The sequence below is a fragment of the Oncorhynchus masou genome, chromosome 26 (genome assembly GCF_036934945.1).
Source record: "Oncorhynchus masou masou isolate Uvic2021 chromosome 26, UVic_Omas_1.1, whole genome shotgun sequence".
Classification (NCBI taxonomy): Eukaryota; Metazoa; Chordata; class Actinopteri; order Salmoniformes; family Salmonidae; genus Oncorhynchus; species Oncorhynchus masou.
In genome coordinates, this window is record NC_088237.1 from 12715593 (window position 1) to 12732610 (window position 17018).

Here is a 17018-nt window from a genome sequence, read left to right on the forward strand (position 1 = left end):
ACTGAAAAATTGGGCGTGCAAAATTATTCAGCCTCTTTACTTTCAGTGCAGCAAACTCTCCAGAAGTTCAGTGAGGATCTCTGAATGATCCAATGATGACCTAAATGACTAATGATGATAAATACAATCCACCTGTGTGTAATCAAGTCTCCGTATAAATGCACCTGCACTGTGATAGTCTCAGAGGTCCATTAAAAGCGCAGAGAGCATCATGAAGAACAAGGAACACACCAGGCAGGTCCGAGATACTGATGTGAAGAAGTTTAAAGCTGGATTTGGATACAAAAATATTTCCCAAGCATTAAACATCCCAAAGAGCACTGTGCAAGCGATAATATTGAAATGGAAGGAGTATCAGACCACTGCAAATCTACCAAGACCTGGCCGTCCCTCTAAACTTTCAGCTCATACAAGGAGAAGACTGATCAGAGATGCAGCCAACAGGCCCATGATCACTCTGGATGAACTGCAGAGATCTACAGCTGAGGTGTAATAGCATCAAGTATGATTAGGCTCTGATCTAGACAACACACTACTAAAAGCGTAGGTAGGTAGTCATGTATGTGTATGTGTGGGGGGGGGGGGGTTATATTTTAAAAGGAATTGAACCCTGGGTCTGTATTTCCCTGTTCCTCAGATGAGACTCAGCATGGTGGTGTTTGTGCCAGGAGTCACACACACACACACACACACACACACACACACACACACACACACACACACACACACACACACACACACACACACACACACACACACACACACACACAAACTAATGAAGGGGAATTACAACCTACACAGATGTATGTTAACATGGTAAAAATGTATGACCTGGACAGTGCACATTGGTAGCCTTGGGCAGATTCCCTCTAATGAAGGAGAGGTGGTCCCTTACAGAGACCTGATATACCGTGCATAGCCTCAACCTACACACAGACACACTTCTATCTTTATCACAGTGGGCCGAACAGAACGTGACCCATTACAGACTACGGAGAACAGACAGAGGCCCAGATTGTCCTGTTTATGTTCTCACCTGGGCTTTACAGGCACAGTTCTTTATTATGGTCAAAACCATTCTGGTCCCCGGGTGAGACTGAGCAGACTGCCTATAAGCATCCCCCCTAATCTCTTCTCTCCTGACCTCCTCTCACCCCCCCCGAGTCTCTGAAACAGGACACCGTCCCCCTGAGAATACAGCTTTCTGGGTCACGATGACAACGGACAGGATTTACACACTCTGCTCTGTGTGTGTGTGTGTGTGTGGAGGTAGCGAAACACACTACAGTTTAGAGAAACAGAGGAGTTTGTAATGAATAAGAAACTCACTTCAGACTAAAGATGAGGATATTAAGCATTTAAAACTCTCTCTACCTCCATCTCTCCCACACTCGTGCTCACTTTCTCGCTGCCCGTCTCTCTCTCCCACTCTTGTCTGAGCTGCAGTTTTGAGAAGTCTGTCTGCCTGCCTGTCTGCTGTACTGCATAAGTGAATATCTCAGAGGGAGAGAGAGGCCTGCTGCCTATCTGATAGCAATCTGGCCTTGACACGTTCACCTTGAATCCCCCTCTCAAAACAACCCTCCACCCTCCTCTGTCAGCTACCCTTCCCTCTTCTCTGGTGAATAACAAGTAGAGCACTTTACTACATTCTCAACATCAAACCATAATAATGCTTGATGAATTAAACAAATTACCATGTGCTGGGAGAATGTAACAGTACAAAGAAAAAAAAACTGGAAGTAGAGTTTGACTGTTTCAAGGGCACCCACGCACTGCACTCCGGACAGACGGACGGACAGACAGACAGACAGGTTCCTAACTTCCTACTCCTTCAGAATAATACCTCTGTAGAACTATATCAGTCACCGACACACAGGTACAGGTACTCAAGCAGTTGGAGGTGCCTGTTCTCCATTCCTGTCAGCATCGGTCTACTGTGACCGCTATATAGTGCACTACTGTTGACCATATATAGGGAATAGGGTGACATTTGGAACGTAGCCTTAGTCTTTTATCTGAGATGCTTTGATAAGAACCAGGGACTGCGCAATATAACGTGCCACAGTGATGCTCTGACCATGCAGACACACATCTATGTGCCTCACTCTCAAATTGCCAAGCCAGGCCTGAAATTGCAGGAGAAGTCGATATAAATATTAGATGATTTATTAAGCAGTAGAAACAAAAAGACAAATAAAGTCCTTGAGGGTTTGACTATTCTCCAGAGGAGTTTTCACCTCTAGTATAGGCAGGACGGAGGAAGGATTGGTGGGATGGATGGGTGGAGGAACAGGGTCTAAATTTGTCAGGCAAAAAGCTGTCCCCTCGGGAGATTTAGTTGAATAAAAATGAAAGGAACAAGAGAATAGTGCTTTTATGGGTAGGACGAAACAAAAGAGGGCAATAATTGGAGGACTATAAATACATGTCTCATAAAATGTTTACACACACAGGTGAGAGGCCACAAGGAATCATGATAGGACTAGAAATGTTTCCCTGGATTTCAGAGCATCCGGCAATAGGAGTCAGTTTGTTTGGCCTTGCAACACGATCACACTCCAGGTCACGATGTAAAAACATTTTTACGTAATAAATCATTTTCATTTCTATATGTACTAGAAAGCTAAGTGTTTGTTTCTTGGGCTTCAGGAATGTGACTGAAAAAAGTGCCCCAGGTCTTGAAAAATAAAACAATTCAACTGATTGAAAGTATAAGGCGGATATCGACAAACAAACCCCGTTGTCAAGGCTCGGACGGAGCCAGTGGAATGAGTGGAACTTACTTAGGTGTTCAAAAGCTCTTATCAGACCGAGAGCCTAATTATTCTTATGTAGTTATTTTTGGAGTTTCCGTTTAGAAAACTATCTATTTGCAGAAGTGACAGTTACAGGGATGATAAAAACAGCTTGGTAGCCGTAGCAACATCAGGGAAACTGTGCAGAAGGGAGGGGTGCATCAAATACAGCAGTTCTGTAGCATCTTTAATTGAGCCTCTCATTCTCCTTCATTTCCAGCTACAACATGTTATGGAAAGAGATTAACTGTATAGGAAGCTCTGGGGACAGGTTGTCAGGATACTTGACAACCAATAAATTGCCAGATGCAAACAGATGATCATATTTAGCGGACAACAGTTCTTCAGGGCTTGAACAGAAAGGGAAAGGGGGATACCTAGTCAGTTGTACAACTGAATGCCTTCAACTGAGACGTGTCTTCCACATTTAACCCAACCCCTCTGAATCAAAGAGGTATGGGTGCTGCCTTAATCGAAATCCACGTCTTTGACGCCCGGGGAACAGTAGATTAAATCAAATCAAATTTTATTTGTCACATACACATGGTTAGCAGATGTTAATGCGAGTGTAGCGAAATGCTTGTGCTTCTAGTTCCGACAATGCAGTAATAACCAAATAACCGAGTAATCTAGCTAACAATTCCAAAACTACTACCTTATACACATAAGTGTAAAGGGATAAAGAATTTGTACATAAAGATATATGAATGAGTGATGGTACAGAGCGGCATAGGCAAGATGCAGTAGATGGTATTGAGTACAGTATATACATATGAGATGAGTATGTAAACAAAGTGGCATAGTTTAAAGTGGCTAGTGATACATGTATTACATAAAGATGCAGTAGATGATATAGAGTACAGTATATACGTATACATATGAGATAAATAATGTAGGGTATGTAAACATTATATTAAGTAGCATTGTTTAACTTCTTCGATATAGGGGGCTCTTTTAATTTTTGGATAAAGAAACGTTCCCATTTTAAACAAGATATTTTGTCACGAAAAGATGCTCGTCTATGCATATAATTGACAGCTTTGGAAGGAAAACACTCTGACGTTTCCAAAACTGCAAAGATATTGTCTATGAGTGCCACAGAACTAATGCTACAGGCGAAACCAAGATGAAATTTCATACAGGAAATGCCCCAGATTTTGAATGCGCTGTGTTCCAATGTCTCCTTATATGGCTGTGAATGCGCCAGGAATGAGCCTACACTTTCTGTCGTTTCCCCAAGGTGTCTGCAGCATTGTGACATATTTGTAGGCATATCATTGGAAGATTGACCATAAGAGACTACATTTACCAGGTGTCCGTTTGGTGTCCTCCGTCGAAATTATTGAGCAATCTCCAGCTGCGTCCACTTTTCCATTTGGTTCAGAGGAGAAAGGCAACTGCCACGAATGATTTATCATCGAATAGATATGTGAAAAACACCTTGAGGATTGATTCTAAACAACGTTTGCCATGTTTCTGTCAATATTATGGAGTTAATTTGGAAAAAGGTTCGGCATTGTAATGACTGAATTTTCGTGTTTTTTTCTTAGCCAAACGTGATGAACAAAACAAAATAATCTTTTTGGATAAAGTGAACATTTGCTATCTAACTGAGAGTCTCCTCATTGAAAACATCCGAAGTTCTTCAAAGGTAAATGATTTTATTTGTGTAAAAAATTTTGCCTGCTGAATGCTAGGCTTAATGCTATGCTAGCTATCAATACTCTTACACAAATGCCTGTGTAGCTATGATTGAAAAGCATATTTTGAAAATCTGAGATGACAGTGTTGTTAACAAAAAGTTAAGCTTGTGAGCCAATATATTTATTTCATTTCTTTTGCGATTTTCATGAATAGTTAACGTTGCGTTATGCTAATGAGCTTGAGGCTATGATTATGCTCCCGGATACGGGATTGCTCGACGCTAGAGGTTAAAGTGGCTAGTGATATATTTTACATCAATTCCCATTATTAAAGTGACTGGAGTTGAGTCAGTGTGTTGGCAGCAGCCACTCAATGTTAGTGGTGGCTGTAATCTGTTTGAGATCGAGCTACTTTTTTCAACATTCTGTTAAAAATCGCGCAACATTTCAACGTCCTGCTACTCATGCCAGGAATATAGTATATGCATATGATTAGTATGTGTGCATAGAAAACACTCTGAAGTTTCTAGAACTTCTTCAATGGTGTCTGTGACTATAACAGAACGAGTTCCGTTGTCAAAATCGCAAGAAAACCTGGTCACTAAATCGAAGAAGAAAAAATCCATCCGCCAGTGTTTGTTTTGTCTAAGGCTTGTCATAAATGATGGAACAGTGCTTGCAATTCCTACAGATTCCACATGATGTTGCCAGTGTTGTGATTTCCAGGCCCATTTATTCTTGGTCTGATCACTGAATACCACATCCGGTCTTCAGATGTGCACCCAAAAAAGATGTCGACTAGAAATTGGACTTCGTTTTCTAAACTTCTAGTTATTGAATACACATCGCTCCGTGATCAATTTGTTTGTTTATTAACGTTTACTAATACCTAAACTTGGATTACAGAAGTAGGTTGAAGTGTTTTGTCAAAGTTTATAGGCAACTTTATGAATTTTTTAAATTACGTTGCGTTGGGAAACGTGCATTTTTCCATGGATTTCACCGTGTTCATAAATGGACATTTTGGGTATATATGGACCGATTTAATCGAGAAAAAAAAGACCCAATTGTGATGTTTATGGGACATATAGGAGTGCCAACAAAGAATCTCGTCAAAGGTAATGAATGTTTTATATTTTATTTCTGCGTTTTGGGTAGCGCCGGCTACGCTAATTTCTTTGTTTACGTCCCCTTTCTGTGTTTCTGGGGGCTGCATGCTATCAGATAATAGCTTCTCATGCTTTCACCGAAAAGCATTTTACAAATCTGACATGTTGGCTATATTCACAACGTGTATGGCTGGAATTGAGTACCCTGCATGTGAATTTTATTGAAAGTTTGAGTTTTAACGAGTACAATTAGTTGGTGCTCTGGAATTTCCGCTCATTTGGTTCCTGTACAGCCACTCAATGTTAGTGGTTGCTGTTTAACAGTCTGATGGCCTTGAGATAGAAGCTGTTTTTCAGTCTCTCGGTCCCAGCTTTGATGCACCTGTACTGACCTCGTCTTCTGGACGATAGCGGAGTGAACAGGCAGTGGTTGTTGTCCTTGATGATCTTTATGGCCTTCCTGTGACATCGGGTGGTGTAGGTGTCCTGGAGGGCAGGTAGTTTGCCCCCGGTGATGCGTTGTGCAGACCTCACTACCCTCTGGAGAGCCTTACGGTTGTGGGCGGAGCAGTTGCCGTACCAGGCGGTGATACAGCCCGACAGGATGCTCTCTGTAGAAGTTTGTGAGTGCTTTTGGTGACAAGCCGAATTTCTTCAGCCTCCTGAGGTTGACGTTGAGTGTGAGATTGTTTTCCTGACACCACACTCCGAGGGCCCTCACCTCCTCCCTGTAGGCCGTCTCGTCGTTGTTGGTAATCAAGCATACCACTGTTGTCATCCGCAAACTTGATGATTGAGTTGGAGGCGTGCGTGGCCACGCAGTCGTGGGTGAACAGGGAGTACAGGAGAGGGCTCAGAGCGCACCCTTGTGGGGCCCCAGTGTTGAGGATCAGCGGGGTGGAGATGTTGTTACCTACCCTCACCACCTGGGGGCGGCCCGTCAGGAAGTCCAGTACCCAGTTGCACAGGGTGGGGTCGAGACTCAGGGTCTCGAGCTTGATGACGTGTTTGGAGGGTACTATGGTGTTAAATGCTGAGCTGTAGTCGATGAACAGCATTCTCACATAGGTATTCCTCTTGTCCAGATGAGTTAGGGCAGTGTGGTTGAGATTGCATCGTCTCTGGACCTATTTGGTCGGTAAGCAAATTGGAGTGTGGTAGGGTGGAGTAGATATGATCCTTGACTAGTCTCTCAAAGCACTTCATGATGACGGAAGTGAGTGCTACGGGGCGGTAGTCGTTTAGCTCAGTTACCTTAGCTTTCTTGGGAACAGGAACAATGGTGGCCCCCTTGAAGCATGTGGGAACAGCAGACTGGGATAGGGATTGATTGAATATGTCCGTAAACACACCAGCCAGCTGGTCTGCGCATGCTCTGAGGGCGCGGCTGGGGATGCCGTCTGGGCCCGCAGCCTTGCGAGGGTTAACACGTTTAAATGTTTTATTCACCTCGGCTGCAGTGAAGGAGAGTCTGCATGTTTTGGTTGCGGGCCGTGTCTGTGGCACTGTATTGTCCTCAAAGCGGGCAAAAAAGTTATTTAGTCTGCCTGGGAGCAAGGCATCCTGGTCCGTGACTGGGCTGGTTTTCTTTTTGTAATCCGTGATTGACTATAGACCCTGCCACATACCTCTTGAGTCTGAGCCGTTGAATTGTGATTCTACTTTGTCTCTATACTGACGCTTAGCTTGTTTGATTGCCTTGCGGAGGGAATAGCTACACTGTTTGTATTCGGTCATGTTTCCGGTCACCTTGCCCTGATTAAAAGCAGTGGTTTGCGCTTTCAGTTTCACGAGAATGCTGCCATCAATCCACGGTTTCTGGTTTGGGAATGTTTTAATCGTTGCTATGGGAACGACATTTTCAACGCACGTTCTAATGAACTCGCTCACCGAATCAGCGTATTCGTCAATGTTGTTGTTTGACGCAATACGAAACATATCCCAGTCCACGTGATGGAAGCAGTCTTGGAGTGTGGAATCAGATTGGTCGGACCAGTGTTGAACAGACCTCAGCGTGGGAGCTTCTTGTTTTAGCTTTTGTCTGTAGGCAGGGAGCAACAAAATGGAGTCGTGGTCAGCTTTTTCGAAAGGAGGGCGGGGCAGGGCCTTATATGCATCGCGGAAGTTAGAATAGCAATGATCCAAGGTTTTACCAGCCCTGGTTGCGCAATCGATATGCTGATACAATTTAGGGAGTCTTGTTTTCAGATTAGTCTTGTTAAAATCCCCAGCGACAATGAATGCAGACTCAGGATATGTGGATTCCAGTTTGCAAAGAGTCAAAAAAAATTTGTTCAGAGCCATCAATGAGTCTGCTTGGGGGGGAATATATACGGCTGTGATTATAATCGAAGAGTATTCCCTTGGTAGATAATGCGGTTGACATCTGATTGTGAGGAATTCTAAATCAGGTGAACAGAAGGACTTGAGTTCCTGTATGTTGTTGTGACCACACCACGTCTCGTTAACCATAAAGCATACGCCCCCGCCCCTCTTCTTACCAGAAATATGTTTGTTTCTGTCGGCGCGATGCTTGGAGAAACCAGCTGGCTGCACCGACTCCGATAGCGTCTCTCCAGTGAGCCATGTTTCCGTGAAGCAAAGAACGTTACAGTCCCTGATGTCCCTCTGGAATGCTTTAAATTAGGCTAAATTAAAATATATTTAGACCAAATTTAACTTGGATTTAGGCCTAAATTATTTTACCTTGAATATTGCAGCACATTTGTGTATACTAGCCAGACAAAACCCGCTGAGTTCAACAATAGTGGCAGAATGTATCCTCAAGCTTACTACTTTCTCCTTCATTGTTAGGCTGATGTGTAATTTTCATAAAATGTTTATAAATAGAACATAAATCGCAGATAGTACACTGCATAATGAAACAATCCCTTGTGAGTTGGTGTTTTGAGGGTGGACTGACTATTATTGGTATTGATGCAGAGAAACTGCGCTACGTCAGTGTTCCAGGTACGATATACATACAGGGCTGAGGCCAATCGAGGTCGGACCAGGCGAGGACAGTGTTATTTTAGCTGCCGAGCGGTGCTGTGAGGGTCAGTATCAGATATGTATTACATTCAGAGCCTTGACCGACTGCAGGGCGTGTCTCCCCGATAGCCGTACAGGGGGGGGTGGACCCTGGCCTCCAACTCAAGGCTTCCTGTCTAATATAATGTGAGTTTCCTGCCAATCATTTTTTATTAATAGTTCTGTGGCCAACCTGCTCGCTGGGGTATGGGTTGACAAATTACACGTAACCTTGGAGAACTCCTAACATTTCCAGTAATACATTTGTAATAGAAGGTTAATATTGATTCAACTCTATTGAAAAAGCATTCGCTCCAGTATCCGCTCTGTGAATCTAAAAGTAGATTTTAAATCTGAAACTGTACACTGACCAACAGAATGATAGACAGAGAGAGAGAGAAAATAACAGAATTCTTTAACCAGGGGCGGGGCCTTCGCCAGGGTTGCAATCTGAGCCCTGCACTCTTCAATATTTACATCAACGAATTGTCCACTATTCTAGAAAATCCTCAGCCCCTGGTGTTAGTCTCCAGAATTCAGAGGTTAAATACCTGTCTTCGCAGATGACCTATGCCCGCTGTCACCCACAGCACATGGCCTACAGCAGAGCCTAGACCTGGGGCCTTGGCTGTATAACCCCAAAAGACTAAAATAATGATTTTCCAGAGAAGATCCAGATCTCAGGGAATTAAACCAAAGTTCTCAATTGGTGCAAAATATATAGAGTACTGCACACACTACAATTACTTAGGTTTAAAAATAAGCTCAACTGGACACCTTAATGATGCAGTGAATGAACTGAGGAAGAAAGCACGCAGGGCATTCTATGCCATTAAAAAACAAATTCAAATTGCAATACCTATTAAAATTGGGTCATTGAACCAATTGCACTGAACCAATTGCACTTCATGGCAGTGCAAAACAAGATTTCACCAAATGGGACAAACACCCCCATTGAAACCCTGCATGAACAGTTATGTAAGATTCTCCTACATGTCCAGAGGAAAACTACAAACAATACATGCAGGGCAGAATTAGGCCAATATGCACTAATAATAAAACTCAAAAAAAGGGCAATTAAGTTTTGGAAACACCTCCAATACAGTGACCCCCTCTCATATCATTACCAAGCCCTGCAATGACAAGAGCTGAGCCAAAAAAAATCTAAAATAAATAAAGAGTCCCATCATCCAGCTGTTCCTGGGGCTGAGTTCACAAACCTGTTCTACTAACACACTGAAGGATCAGGACCAGAACATCCAATCAATCAGAATAAACAAAATTACAACACAGTCCAAACAAAACGATATTGCAGTGCTATCTGGCCCAAAATGCAGTGCTATCTGGCCCTAGCTCGACAGTACACTGTGGCTAACTATTTGACCATGGTTACTGATCAAAACCTTAGAAAAACCTTGACAAAGTACAGGCTCAGTGAGCACAGCCTTTCCTCTACAGGGAGTCAGGTTTTCCTGTGTCTACCCTTCTCAATGGCAAGGCTGGGCTCACTGAGCCTGTACTTTGTCAAGGTTTCTCTAAGGTGTGAAACCACTACACCACAGCAGAACCTGAGACAGAGCTGCATTTCCTGACAAAATGTCAAAAATACATTTTAAACCCTTATTCAAGGTTTCAAAGACCTCTCCGATGGGGGAGGATGCAGAGAGCTGTGGGTTGGCAGCGCATTACATTGCTGCCTGCCATAAGATGAGGGACTGTGTCTGACAGACCAACCAACCTGCACATGTCCTCTATATTGCTATTGTTAAATAGTTATTTTGACCCTTGGTGATTGTTGTTACTGTTGTCCCATTGACAATATTGATTATTATTATTTTAATACTGTAAATATCCAATATCCAAAATATATATTGTTACGTCATGCCAAGAAAGCACATTTAATTAATTGAATTGAAATTGAGAGAGAGAGAACAAGAGAGGTGGGGGAGTAGAGCAAAACAGAGGGGGAAGAGAGAAAGAGATTGAGAGAGGGAAAGTTTGAGAGGGAAGAGATAGAGGGGGAGGTATAGAGAGCAGGAAAGTGGTAGAGAGAAAGAGAGGGGGAAGAGAGGCAGAGGGGTAGAGAAGTAGAGGTAGAGAGAGGGGGTAGAGAAGTAGATTGCGAGAGGGGGAAGAAAGGCAGAGGGGGTAGAGTGAAAGATAGAGAGAGGGGGTAGTGAAGTAGAGGTGGAGAGAGGGGGATTGAGAGAGGGGGATTGAGAGAGAGAAAGAGGGGGATATTGTGTGAGAGAGGGGAAGAGAGAGAGATGGAGGGGAAGAGAGAAAGAGAGAGAGAGGGATTGAGAGTGGGAGATGGGGGAGAGAGAGAGAGGTAGAGGTAGATCAGTGATGACCATCTGGTCCTCACAGTGAGTGTGCTACAGGCCAAAACATCTCAGTGGAAGTCGTCACTGGAACTCAGCGTCAGCTGGGCCACACCGGGTCATATATTACCCAAAGGAAACCCATCTTGAGCCTGCTTGTTTAAGGCTACAGTGAATTCTCGTTTTGGCCAAATGGCAAAAATTATATGAAAACTATTTTGCATTTTGTTTGTAGACTAATCCGGACACCTAAAAGAAATTGTGCTGTGCCCTCAGACGAACAATCAAACAAGCAAAGCGTCAATACATTATTAGGATTGAATCCTACTACACCGGCACTGACGCTCGCCGGAAGTGGCAGGGCTTGAAAATGATTACGGACAACAAAGGGAGCAGGCGCGAGCTGCCCAGTGAAGCAAGCCTACCAGACAAGCTAAATGGCTTTTATGCTCGCTTTGAGGCAAGCAACACTGAAGCATGCACAAGAGCACCAGCTGTTCTAGATGACGGTGTGATAACGCTCTTGGTAGCCGATGTGAACAAAACCTTTAAACAAGTCAACATTCAAAGTCGCTGGGCCAGACGGATTACCAGGACGTGTACTCAAAGCATGCGCGGACCAACTGTCAAGTGTCTTCACTGACATTTTCAACCTTTCCCTGACCGCATGTAATACCTACATGTTTCAAGCAGACCACCATAGTACCTGTGCCCAAGGAAGCAAAGATAACCTGCCTAAATGATTACCGCCCCGTGGCACTCACGTCGGTAGCCATGAAGTGCATTAAAAGGGTGATCATGGCTCACATCAACAGCATCCTCCCGGGAACCCTGGACCCACTCCAATTCGCATATGCCCCAACAGATCCACAGATGAAGCAATCCTCAATAGCACTCCACACGGCCCTTTCTCACCTGGACAAAAGGAACACCAATGTGAGAATGCTGTTCATTGACTACAGATCAGCGTTCAACACCATAGTGCCCTCAACGCTCATCACTAAGCTAAGGACTCTGGGACTAAACACCTCCCTCTGCAACTGGATCTTGGACTTCCTGACAGGCCGCCCCCAGGTGGTAAGAGAAGGCAACAACACGTCCGCCACGCTGATCCTTAACACTGGGGCCCCTCTGGGGTGTGTACTTAGTCCCCTCCTTTATTCCATGTTCACTCACGACTGCGTGGCCAAACACGACTCCAACACCATCATTAAGTTTGCTGACGACACAACAGTGGGGGAAGAGCCAGACTGATCACCGACAATGATGAGACAGGCTACAGGGAGGAGGTCATAGAACTGGCAGTGTGGTGCCAGGACAACAACCTCTCCCTCAATGTGAGCAAGACAAAGGAGCTGATCGTGGACTACAGTAAAAGACGTGCTAAACAGGCACTCATTAACATCGATGGCCTGTAGTGGAGCGGGTTGAGAAATTCAAATTCCTTAATGTCCACATCACCAACGAACTATCATGGTACAAACATACAAAGACAGTTGTGAAGAGGGCACAACAACACCTTTTCCCCCTCAGGAGACTGAAAAGATTTGGCACGGGTCCCCATATCCTCAAATGGTTCACCAGCTGCACCATCGAGAGCATCCTGACTGGTTGTATCATCGCCTGGTATGGCAACTGCTCGGCATCTGACCGTAAGGCGCTACAGAGGGTAGTGCGTACAGCCCAGTACATCATTGGGGCCAAGCTTCCTGCCATCCAGGACCTACATAATAGGCGGTGTCAGAGGAAAGGCCATAAAATTGTCAGAGACTCCAGTCACCCAAGTCATAGACTGTTCTCTCTGCTACTGCACGGCAAGCGATACCGGAGCACCAAGTCTAGTACTAAAAGGCTCCTCAACAGCTTCTACCTCCAAGCCATAAGACTGCTGAACAATTAATAAAATCGCCACCGGACAATTTACATTGAACCTCCTCCCTTTTTGTACACTGCAGCTACTCTCTGTTTATTATCTATGTAGTCACTTCGTCCCCACCTACATGTACAGATTACCTCAACTAACCTGTACCCCCGCACACTGCCTCGGTACTGGTGCCCCCTGTATACAGCCTCGTTACTTTTATTCTTACTTTTTATTTTAATCTACTACTTTACTTCTTAACTGTACTTGAACTGCACTGTTGGTTAAGGGCTTGTAAGTAAGCATTTCACGATAAAGTCTACACTTGTTGTATTCGGCGCATGTGACAAATAACATTTGATTTGACTGTGTGTGTCCCTTACCTGTGTCTCCATGCCCTGCTCCAGTAGTCTCCTAGCCTGGTTCTCCACCTCCAGTCTGGCTCTGCTGATCAGACAGATCCACCCCCTGCTCCAGTAGTCTCCTGGCCTGGTTCTCCACCTCCAGTCTGGCTCTGCTGATCAGACAGATCCACCCCCTGCTCCAGTAGACTCCTAGCCTGGTTCTCCACCTCCAGTCTGGCTCTGCTGATCAGACAGATCCACCCCCTGCTCCAGTAGTCTCCTGGCCTGGTTCTCCACCTCCAGTCTGGCTCTGCTGATCAGACAGATCCACCCCCTGGGACAGGTAGTCTGCAGAGAGAGACAGGAGAACAGGGTGTTAGAGGGTGTGTGTGTGTGTGTGCGCGCATGCATATGTACACCTTCAGACATTTGCCTGAGATCTAGAAAAACACCCTCCGACATTTGACAATATGACATTCAGCAATCAGCGTGATTTATTGTTCATTTCGATAGAAAACCACAGCCTCCTACAATACAGTCTTCTACAGTATTGATTTGAGAAGAGAGGAAGCGAGAGGAGAGTGAAAGTCGAGGGGAAACCACGACAGGAAGAAGCACACAGCTGTTTACATCAAAAACAGGTGGAACTGCAGTCAATAGGAAAAGTAGCAGTACATGAGGACCTTTAAATATGCGTGTGTATATTATGTAATGTAAATGTAATGTAAATGTGTGTGTGTGTCAGCCAGATGTTCTATTCAGATGAGTTGATCCAATTAACCCCTCGGCAACATTCATTAAGACTCATTAAGACCCACACAAACACCTTCAGTCCCTTCTACAACCCATTGTGTTAAAAACAATATACAGTTGTATCTTTCAAAACCCCGCTACAAAAGTTCACGTGAACCAGCAACACAGGTGGGGAAAGCTTAAGCTACCATTTCAGTCCAAAAGGAGAGAGCAGGCAGATATAAAAGCTATATCGGGTGTTATTAATTGTCTGTTTGTCTAGACTCCCTGCTCTGCGATGAGCGCTGTGCTCCCCAGCGTGAGAAGTCAGTTCGCAGACTGGCCAGGGAGAAGAGATTGGACAGCAGAATATCTAATCCAAAGACAATCCACTCACAGACACAACTAAAATACAAATCCATAGTATGCCGGGCCCTGTGTGTGTGTGTGTGCGCATGTGTTTCAGGCAAGAAGTGTGTGTGTGGGGCAGCCCTGGGAATAAGTGTCATAGGCGGTTGACCACCCCCAAAAAATAAGTATATATTATTACATTTTGGGGGGGGGGGACAAAGTCAGGGTTTCATCTTACTGTCGAGTGTTAGAATAATAGAATACACAAGGTGCAAATTTGGTTGTGCATCAGCGATTTCCATCTTCTTATGTCAGTCACTCAATTAGCTGGGTAGACTAACTTACCAACAGAGTCATTTATTTTGGTACTGTCCAAATGCAGCTTGTTTTTGGTCACAGGTCCAGGAATGGCTGAAGAAATGCAACATTTACCTAGAGGTAACTCTGCAGATAGCACTACTGGGTGATGTGAAAAGTGATAGTCTTGGGCCAAGAAACATGAGCAATGGACAATAGACCGGTGGGAATCTGTCCTTTTGTCTGGAGTCCAAATTGGAGATTTTTGGTTCCAATCGCCGTGTCTTTGTGAGACGTGTTGTGGGTGAACGGATGACCTCCGCATGTGTATTTCCCACCATAACGAATGGAGGAGGAGGTGTTATGGTGTGGGGTGCTTTGCTGGTGACACTGTGATTTATTTAGAAATCAAGGCACACTTAACCAACATGGCTACCACAGCATTCTGCAGCGATATGTCATCCCATCTGGTTTTGGCTTAGTGGGACTATCATTTGTTTTTCAACAGGACAATGACACAACACACCTCCATGCTGTGTAAGGGCTATTTTACCAAGAAGAAGAGTGATGGAGTGCTGCATCAGATGACCTGGCCTCCACAATCTCCCAACCTTAACCAAATTGAGAAGGTTTGGGATGAGTCGGTGTCACACCCTGGCCTTAGTATTTTGTGTTTTCTTAATTATTTGTGGTTAGGCCAGGGTGTGACATGGGTGATAATGTGTTTGTCTTGTCTAGGGGTTTTGTAGATTGATGGGGTTGTGTTCAGTGTAGTATTCTAGGTAAGTCTATGGTTGCCTAGAGTGGTTCTCAATCAGAGGCAGGTGTTTATCGTTGTCTCTGATTGGGAACCATATTTCGGCAGCCATATTCTTTGGGTATTTCGTGGGTGATTTTTTCCTGTCTCTGTGTTTTGCACCAGTTAGGACTGTTTCAGTTTTTCCACGGTTTGCATATGTATATTGTTCACGTTATCATCTTTATAAAAGATGTTCAACCACAACCATGCTGCATTTTGGTCCTCCTCTCCTTCCCAGGACTGCAAAGTGAAAGAAAAGCAGCCAACAAGTGCTCAGCTTATTTGGGAACTTATATGGGAACTCCTTACTTGTGTCATGCACAAAATAGATGTCCTAACCAACTTGCCGAAACAATAGTTTGTTAACAAGAAATTTGTGGAGGGGTTGAAAAAGACTTAGGTTGGAGTCATTAAAACTTATGTAAACTTCTGACTTCAACTGTATATATATATATATATATACATACACACACTTTTCTTAGGGGGTAGATCAGCTTTAATATTGCAGATAGCTTGTATCTTCCATCAATGTAATTGTCTGAATCACTTCCAATCCCCCATACATTGTTTTGTAAATATATATACAGTACCAGTCAAAAGTTTGGACACACTTACTCATTCCAGTTTATTTTTTATTTTGACTACTTTTTACATTGTAGAATAATAGTGAAGACATCTAAACTATGAAATAACACATCTGGAATCATGTAGTAGTGTGTAGTAACCCAAAAAACAACGTGTGAAACAAATCCTTTGCCTTGATGACAGCTTTGCACACTCTTGGCATTCTCTCAACCAGCTTCTTGAGGTAGTCACCTGTAATGCATTTCAATTAACAGGTGTGCCTTGTTAAATGTTAATTTGTATAATTGAATTCCTTCTTAATGCGTTTGAGCCAATCAGTTGTGTTGAGACAAGGTAGGGGTGGTATACAGGAGATAGCCCTATTTGGTAAAAGATAGCCCATATTATGGCAAGAACAGCTCCAATAAGCAAAGAGAAATGACAGTCCATCATTACTTTAAGACATGAAGGTCAGTCAATCTGGGAAATGTCAAGAACTTTGAACGTTTCTTCAAGTGCATTCGCAAAAACCATCAAGCGCTACGATGAAACTGGCTCTGATGAGGACCGCCACAGGGAAGGGGGGGGCACCTTCCAGGCAAAACATTTCCGTACCCCAAATAAATGGGGGCTTAGGGCCCACAAGCCTTTCCAGTATTTCAAGCCTTTCCAGCTTGGCCACTGGCCAGGTAGTGATGGCTAGCAAGGTCCTCAGTGGGCTCTTTGGCATTGACATGGCACTGCGGGCACCATGATGTGCATGTTGTTGGCTTCTTGTGGTGCTTCTACACTGGGAACTGGGTCTGTGGTGTGCCATTGCTCTGGGCAGCTGTTACCTCACAGGCAGTGGAGGCTACTGGTTCCACATCAATCAGCCTGCCTCATCGTCGGCCATATTTATCAGCACTGAGCAGACACTTCTCAACACAGCCTGGGAAACGGAGGCAATACACTGAAAATAACTCCAACTGTCACCCTGGAAACACAATCTAGCCATTACAATGGGAGAAAGGGACTTCTGATAAGAAACATTAGCTGTGATTCAATATGGCCGACTGGAAGCTCACTAGGAGGGGAGAGGATGCTGAAACAATTTCACAAAAAACTGCAATTCACTTCACAGCTGATAAGAAGGAGGCGACAAATAGAGAGAGATTGTTCTTGTC

At 44.1% G+C, this 17018-nt stretch overlaps 1 pseudogene; it reads right to left on the reverse strand.

Annotated features, from left to right (window-relative positions):
- Nucleotides 1-17018, reverse strand: part of LOC135514604 (conserved oligomeric Golgi complex subunit 5-like) — a 78415-nt pseudogene that overhangs the window by 51455 nt on the left and 9942 nt on the right.